The sequence below is a fragment of the Rhinopithecus bieti genome, unplaced genomic scaffold (assembly GCF_001698545.2).
Source record: "Rhinopithecus bieti isolate Rb0 unplaced genomic scaffold, ASM169854v2 scaffold_10271, whole genome shotgun sequence".
Taxonomy (NCBI): domain Eukaryota; kingdom Metazoa; phylum Chordata; class Mammalia; order Primates; family Cercopithecidae; genus Rhinopithecus; species Rhinopithecus bieti.
This window is the reverse complement of record NW_016806626.1, coordinates 769,993-778,972: the sequence shown is the minus strand read 5'-3', so window position 1 is coordinate 778,972 and position 8,980 is coordinate 769,993.

Sequence of the window (8,980 nt, the reverse complement as noted above, 5' to 3'; positions counted from 1 at the left end):
ACACGGTTGCTTAATGACAGAGAGTTGCTTTTGGATTTCATTTCCTTTTGTGAGGCAGAATTAGCACTTTAGAAAATATAAATTATGTTTGTCTGAAACTGGTGACTTCAAAAACATAGGAAAATATACAACATTAATGTGTAAAGAAAAAAATAGTGTAGGAAAAATGATGGGCTTGTAGATAGGTAAATCTTTACAACGTAAGATGTCTATTTAAAGACAAAACAATGTATTTTTATGTCTATAAAGTACTTTAGTTTATAAACTGCCTCCAGAACCTTTTCATCTAGATGTCTATTTCCTCAAGTTACTGAAAGTGAAAACCATCAATGTATTTTAAAAACAAACTCAATTGTATAAGGAACTCATTTCTGAGCACATATTTTAATGTTCATTTGACCTGTGTGATACACATTTATTCTAACATTTTTAATAGAAATTTCATTAGCAATGTCATGTGTACTTTTCCTCAAAAACATTTTTCCTTTTTTATTTTACTCAATTTTGGAATGTCAATTTTCTCCAAGAGAAATGTAAGTCAATTTTTTATTGCACAATTTTTTAAATTAAAATTGTAATGAAAATTAGAAATATCTGCAAGACTACTACAATAGTTAATGCTTTGTCTCCATACTTTCAGAGAATATTAATAATCTGTAGAAGAGTTTGGCAAACTCTTACTGTAAAGGTCAGAAATTAAATATTTTAGACTTTTTGTGCCATATAGTCTGTCTCAACTACTCAATTCTGCTGCAGTAGAGCAACAACATTCAGAGATAATAGGTAATGACAGTTATAGTTTGGTTCCAGTGAACATTTATCTATAAAAACAAAAGCCATAATTTTGTTTAATCTGTAAAATAAAGTTCTTATCCTAGCTACCAGAACCCGCATTGTTAATATTCTTAGTATCTACTTCAAATAACCTTTCTATGTATTAGTAGTCACAAGTATACGAAACAGATAAATGCCATTTATTTTTGTTGCCCTTACTTTAAGATCTATCTGCTTGGATTATCCTCTGATTTATGAGAACATTGGGGAGATTCATGGCCTACTGTAGATAAATGAGACCCTCACTTTCCTCACTTTCATATTCTCTTGCAGCTAAAACACTGGTATTTTATGTTAGGTGTATCTGTTAATGAAATTGAATATAACATTGGAAACCTAAAGACTTAGGGTTCAAAAAGAATCCATTCTGGCTGAGAATGGCAGCAGAGGCCACAGGTAGAACACTGAGTTTCCAGGTACCCAAGTTATTGAAGTACAACAGTTGCTTGTAGAGACCAGGGTTGTCGCAGTCAGCAATATAATCTGAGTTGTGCATTGTTAAGTGATGTAAGCATCAATGTGTTGATGAGACTGGTTGTATGACACATCTTTGCTAGCTTCCATCCATTTTCCAAATCTCATACTATAGTTTTCCTTGAAAATATTACATTGGTTAGTTAAAAACAAGGGTAGTAAAACACTAACAAACAGAAATTTGTCTCTGGAATCTCAGGGCTTTCAAAATTATAATTGGTTAAGTTATGAGTTATTGTGACCTAAAATGAAATGACCACCCAAGACAAATCTTAGCAAGCTTTTGTGGCTGGGCCACAGAACGAAATGAACATAAGAATAACTTAGCATCTGTGTGGTGGGGTGGTTACTGGTAGCTGCACTGTACCATCTGAAAGAAAGAATGAAAACTCTAAGTTTCTAATTTCAAATTTTCATTCCATGGCATATACTTTTTCTTATTATATTAGATGTTCCCTTTTAAACAAAGCCAGAGCACCACCATAGTCAAAAACAAAAACAAAGTTTGATTCTGTAAGATTACAAGTTACAATATTAGTCAAATTCACAAATGTCATCTAGTGTCTTATATTAAATTTATGGCATTAATGGAAAATGGATGGGACCCTGTATTATTCCATTTTCATGGTGCTGATAAAGACATACCTGAGACTGGGCAGTTTACAAAAGAAACAGGTTTAATTGGACTTACAGTTCCACATGGCTGGGGAAGCCTCACAATCATGGTGGAAGGCAAGGAGGAACAAGTCACGTCTTACGTGGATGGCAGCAAGCAACAAATGAGAGAAAGAGAGCTTGTGCAGGATAACACCTCTTTTTAAAGCCATCAGATCATATGAGACTTATTCACTATTATGAGAACAGCATGGGAAAGACTTGCCCCATCATTCAATTACCTTCCTTTGTTTTGTATGACCAAAACAAAGGGGCTACAGGTCCCATGCAAGTCCAAAATCAAATCTTAAAGCTCCAACATGATCTCCTTTGATTCCATGTCTCACATCCGGGTCCCGCTGAGGTAAATTGAAATAGTTACTAGAATGGGCACCACATATTTAATCAGTAATAGATGAAATTAAATTGTCTTAAATTACATAGGTAGTTTTAGAAATTATAATGGTGTGAACATGGAATGATTCATAACATTATATTTATTTAATGTCTTCCATTTGAATTCATAAAGCAATAACATTTTATTATTTTAAGTTAATAGATACCCATTTAATCTAGAAAACAATTTTGAAGGTATATTCATCTGGCTATATTTGAGATTAATGAATTACTGCCTTAATCATTTTCTTTAAGAACTATTGGAAGTACCATTTTTCTAGTGTCAAAAAATATCAGTGTGCTCATTTGAATGTTATTAGATGTGTTTTAAATATATATCTGATGAATGGTTTCAACAATAAGAAATGATTTTATAATGAATAGTCTTGCAAGAAATACATCAACAATCAAATTAAGAATTTCTAAATTTAATTTTTTACAAATTGTTCTTTAAACATTTCTTGTTTGATTCTCCTTTTGTTTTAACTTGTACAAAGCTGTTTGCTAAAGTTGTAAGGAGACCATTGGTTTGATAGGAGCAGCAGTGTATCATGGGCAAGAACATTAAATCTGGAGGCACACTGTCTAGTATTAAACACCAGCTCCAAACTTACTCAACTCTCTACTATATCTGTATTTAACTTCCACATGGTATTGCTGTCATAATTAAATAAATAATGCATCAAATGCACTTACAGAAATACTCAGTGCATATCAAATAATATATATGTACTAGCTAAATCTTAATTTTGACAAGAAAGATGTTTGAAATACAGATATGCTTGAGAAATAGAGGCATTAAAGTTTACCTTCAGAAGTACTAAAGGCTTGACTGATACCAAAATACTTGAATGATTCTTGTGATATATAGAAAGATGTAGATTACAGTCAGAATACCTAAATTCTAATTACCCTATTATTTATATGTTATATGATTTTAATAAATCATAGCTCTTCTTTACTCTAAAACAAAGACAGTCATGTTAAGCCTAAATCATAGGATTGAAAAAATTTAATGGAGTAATTTAAACAGAATTTTAAAATATAAACTCATGGTCATTCACCCACAAAGTGAGGGGCCAGGGTTCAATTTCTGCAAGGAAATTCTGGAAACTAGGGCTGGATATGAGAGTGAGCAGGCCTACCTTATGGTTAGCCTTAGGACAAAAAGCCCAAACAGATGTCAGGATAAGCTGAAGTCACATATACAGGACAGGGAGGTGGAGAAAAAAGGACATGATTACAAAACATGGGTCTGCAAAGGGCAGGCAAGGTGAAACGTACAGGTTTTAATAAGTAGGAGAGCCTGAGAAAGAGAAGACTTTTAAAAGTCCATGAATAGAAAGAGAATGCTTAATGTACTAAAAGGAGTCAGCCAGAACACTCTAAAGCACCATCTAAGTACAAGTTATAGGTATTAAATAGTGTCCCCCACCCAATGATGTCCCAGGTAGACATTAATTGTTCTGTTTAGAGTTTTAGATGAAGTAACTACTGTTCCCTCACATTGATTCCCTCCTAGAAAAGACAATATGTAACAGTAAAAAGAGGATAAAATACTTTTCAGATAGGAAGATTTCTTTAACTGTAAATCGTGATCCCGTGTTCTTTATTGCCAACTCCTCCTTTAGGCACTTACGTTGTAGTAAAAGCAGAAGTAGCATTTGATGCTGGGGTTTTCAGCTGATTCTGGGTGATTTTTTTCACAATAGTGACACTATCAAAATCTTACTAGATTCATCATACTTTCAGTCAGTGACTTTCTTCAGTTACCTATTACTGATGTGGATGTTCTGTTTTTCTCGTTTAGGCTAGGTTGCATTTACATGTTTTCTATTAGCATCTGTTTTCCACATCAGAGCTTTAGAGAGATATTTTCCAAATACAATACACATATGTACATATATGTGTGCACACACATACACACACACACACAGAGACAGTTCCTGACTTACAGTTCAACTTGATAATTTTTCAACCTTACAATGGTGACAAAGTGATATTCATTCAGTACAATGGGCTTATGTTGAAATTAACCTGTCCTATTATAAGTAATCCAGGTACAATATTTTCAATTTAGGATGGGTTTATCGAGACAAATCTACCATAAATTGAGGAATATCTGTATATATAACCCTTCTTTTCATGAAATTTCATGTTGATCCTCTTCTATTGAGAGGTAAAGAGCACTATTTTTAATTCTTGCAGTGAGTAGACTTTGTAACTACCTTGATCAATATGTTGTGGTGAAAGCGATGGCATGTGATTTCTGAAGCTTCTATCTGCCTCTTTTTTGGACAAGTGTTTGAGGAGTCCTGAATTGACATGTAGGAAATCTGGCTGTACTGAAACCACTATGCTGGAGAGACCACAGGAAGAGACAACCAGATACAGAGAGAGTTAACTGAGGAAATTCAGGTGTTCTATCCTCCAGGTGTTCTCACATAGTCTCAGCATGACTTCAGAGTATTCCAGCCCTATTCTCCCAGCCACCCTAGGTGATGCTGAGTACAGCAGAGATGAACTGCTACATGAAAAATAAATGTTGTTATTCGAAGTCACTAAGTAATTGGCTTTATTATATAGCCATAATAACTGAGTTGGTGCTCTTCAGATAAGAAGTAGTAAAACACTATATTTATATGTAGTACACTGGGGAAATCTTAGACTTTGAAAATTTAAATAAGCCTACAAAGGATTATTAGAGAACTAATAAGTAAATTTAGCAAACTATGGAATGAGAAAATAATGTGTGTCTGTTAGAAATAAATAATTGGAAAAAATAAATTTAAAATAATTTAAACTGACAACTACAAAACACTGCTGAGAAATTAAAATATATCTAAAGAAATGGAGAGAAGTACCATGTTTATGAATCAGATGTTTCAGTACTATTAAGATATCAATTATTTTCAATCTGAACTACAGGTTCAGCACAATCATAATCAAAATACCTGCAAATGACTCTCCTGGTAATGACAAAGTAACTGGCATCCAACTTGCCTACTGTTGAAAGCAATTGTAACACTGGACAAAATATATGAGGTAGCAATTTCCAGGCATTGAACTGCAAATATCAGAGGACTTTTCACCTTGTAAGAAGGGAAATACACAAGGTGAACCAAACGTAGCCTCTCAATCATTCTTCCTAGTGACACTGGCATGCATAGGACAGAGGGGATGGAGATTCCACCTTCTGGTTTGCCCTGTTTCAAGTCCCTCCTCTTTAGCTGGACCTCATTAATTAATCTTATTGAAAGCAGTAAATGTGATAATGTTGCTTTTGTGATCAGGGTAAACATAATGGCTTGATCCACCTAGCTGACTTTCTCTGTAGCCTTCTTGACTTGCACATTTTGATGCAGCAATCTGCCATGCTGGAAAGACCCATAGACCAAGGATGTGATGGCAACAGCCCTCTGGCCAACAACCAGCAAAGAACTGAGACTTTCAGTTCAACAGCCTGAGAGGAACTGAATCCTGCCAACAACTCCATGAGTTTGGACATGAAATTTTCTACAGTTGAGACTTCGAATGTCCTCAGCCAAATGACATCTTGATTGCAGTCTATGAGAGACTCTGAATTGGAGGATCCTGCTGAGCTTTTCCTAAGTACCAAATCCACAGAAGCAATAAGAAAACAAATATGTGTTGTTTGAAGTTCATGGTAATTTATATGCAGCAATATATGACTGATACAGCACTCAAGGGCACATGGGATAATCACCAAGATGTATCATGTTCTGGGCCATAAAACTAACCTTAAAAAATTAAAATAATATAAATCACATAAAGTATGTTCTCAGAACTTAATAGGATTAAACTAGCAATTAATAACAGAAAGATATATAATGCGTTCCCAAATATTTTGACAGTAAACAGTACCTGAATCAAAGAGGAACAGTCAAGGAAATTGAAACATTTTGAACTAAGTGAAAATTAATATTTAGTGAATAAAAATGTTTGGGATGCAGCTAAAGCCATACTAAAAGAGCTCCTGACTTGTGAAATGAAACCTGCATTACACTCATACCAAATCCAGAGAAAGGTATTTCAAGAAAAAATAATCTACAAAGCAATGTCCCTCATTAACACAGATGTAAAAGATCTTTAATAAAGCATTTTCAATATTATATATTGAATCCAGTTAACATGTAAAAAGGAAAGCATATTTTGTCAAATTATAATTTTCCTACAGCATGCTAGGAATTGAAAACTGCAAAATATTTCTTGAATAATTTAAATAATACTTAAATAAATAATATACTGTATTGAAAGACACTATTTTATAGTGTCTTCCAACAATTATTGTTCTGCAGATTCAATCCAGTACTGGTTACATTTTTTAAAAGTTTTTTTACTTTAAACAGGAATGAAATGGCTATTAAATAGAATTTTACATGAAAAGGCAAAGGCTTTGAATGGCCAGGGTAATTGATATAAAAAAGTTTAAAGTTGGAAGATATACTTATAATACTGTAGGCAAAAAGTACTATAAAACATGGTAATGAAAATTTTAGCATTGTTGTATATTAGAAATACAGTTTAATAAAATATACTAGAGTCTAGAATTTTGCTTTCCAATGTAGTACCCACCAGCCACTTTTGGTTATTTAAATTTATATTCAAATTTATCATCATTAAAATAAAGACTCATTTTTTTATTTGCACTGGCCACATTTCAAGTACTCAATTGCCACATGTGGCTAGTAGCTACATTACTAGACAGCAAAGGTAGACGTGAATTCCACTCTCAGAAAATTCTGCTGGACAGAGCTTATTTACTAATACATTGACACATGATTACTTAATTTTTGACAAAGTTAACAAATTCAATAGAGGAAATAAACATCTTTCTAAGAAATAAATGCTACTCAAACAACTGGATGTCTGCTTGGGGGCAAAATGAATCGACTCCTAACTCACACTGTAAAACAAAAAAAATTGAGATAAATCCTAGCCATGAAAGTAAAAGCTAAAAGCCTACCACAAAACTACAAAAAAAGAAAGAAAGAAAGAAAAAAAAAAAAACACATATACAAATACCAAACACACAAACACAAACATATATGTATATGTATTCCAGGTTCCAGATCTCTCTCTCTCTCTCTCTCTCTCTCTCTATATATATATATATATTTATCCAAGATAAAAGTCCACTCTGTGTGTGTGTGTATACACATGCATATATATGTTTTATATACATATGTGTGTATATATACATATATGCATACTTTTGTATACATATTTAGATCTGGTACCTGGTACACACACACATATATGAATGGAAATATATATATATGTATATACACTTTCCTAAAATATAGTATCCCATGTTCCAAGATAAAAGTCCACTGTATATGTGTGTGTGTATATACATATGTATACACACATACATGAATATACATATATTTTATACATATGTGTACATATACACACATTTATACACATACTTTTATATATATGCTTAGATCTGGTACCTGGAATACATACGTGTGTGTGTGTATATGTGTGTGTGTGTATATGCGTGTGTATATATGTATATGTATGTATATATGTATACATACACACATACACACGCATATACACACACACACAGTGGACTTTTATCTTGGAACCTAAACTGTTTTATTGAATATGTTTTTAGGTTTCTATTTAGGAACCTAAAAACTTGTGGAATTCAACAATTTTTTTTAGTTGAATAGAGAAGTCTAGTTATTATAGGGTGGATATGTTTTATACTTTTTTTCCCATGTGATAGTCATTAAAAGAATATTGCTTTCAAAATGTATAAACAAAAACAAATCTAATGATCTGCCCAGTTGTATCTATTATCAGGAATGATCAAAGAAAATTGGACTCTACTTACTTAACTAGTTGCTTAGAATTCAAGGCCCATGTGATTATGAGGTAAGATACTCTTTATATATATATATGTGTGTGTGTGTATATATATGTGTATATATATATGTGTGTGTGTGTATATATATATAATTTAACTTTAAGTTCTAGGGTACATGTGCACGACGGGCATGTTTGTTACATATGTAGACATGTGCCATGTTGGTGTGCCGGACCCGTTAACTCGTCATTTACGTTAGGTATATCTCCTAACGCTATCCCTCCCTCCTCCCCTCACCCTCTGGCAGGCCCCAGTGTGTGATGTTCCCCACCCTGTGTCTATGTGTTCTCATTGTTCAATTCCCAACTATGAGTGAGAACGTGTGGTGTTTGGTTTTCTGTCCTTGCGATAGTTTGTTCAGAATGATGGTTTCCAGCTTCATCCGTATCCCCATAAAGGACGTGAACTCATCCTGTTTTGTGGCTGCATAGTATTCCATGGTGTATATGTGCCACATTTTCTTAATCCAGTCTATCATTGATGGACATTTGGGTTGGTTCCAAGTCTTTGCTATTGTGAATAGTGCCGCAGTAAACATACGTGTGCATGTGTCTTTATAGCAGCATGATTTATAATCCTTTGGGTATATGCCCAGTAATGGGATGGCTGGGTCAAATGGTATTTCTAGTTCTTGATCCTTGACGAATTGCCACACTGTCTTCCACAATGGTTGAACTAGTTTACAGTCCCACCAACAGTGTAAAAGTGTTCCTATTTCTC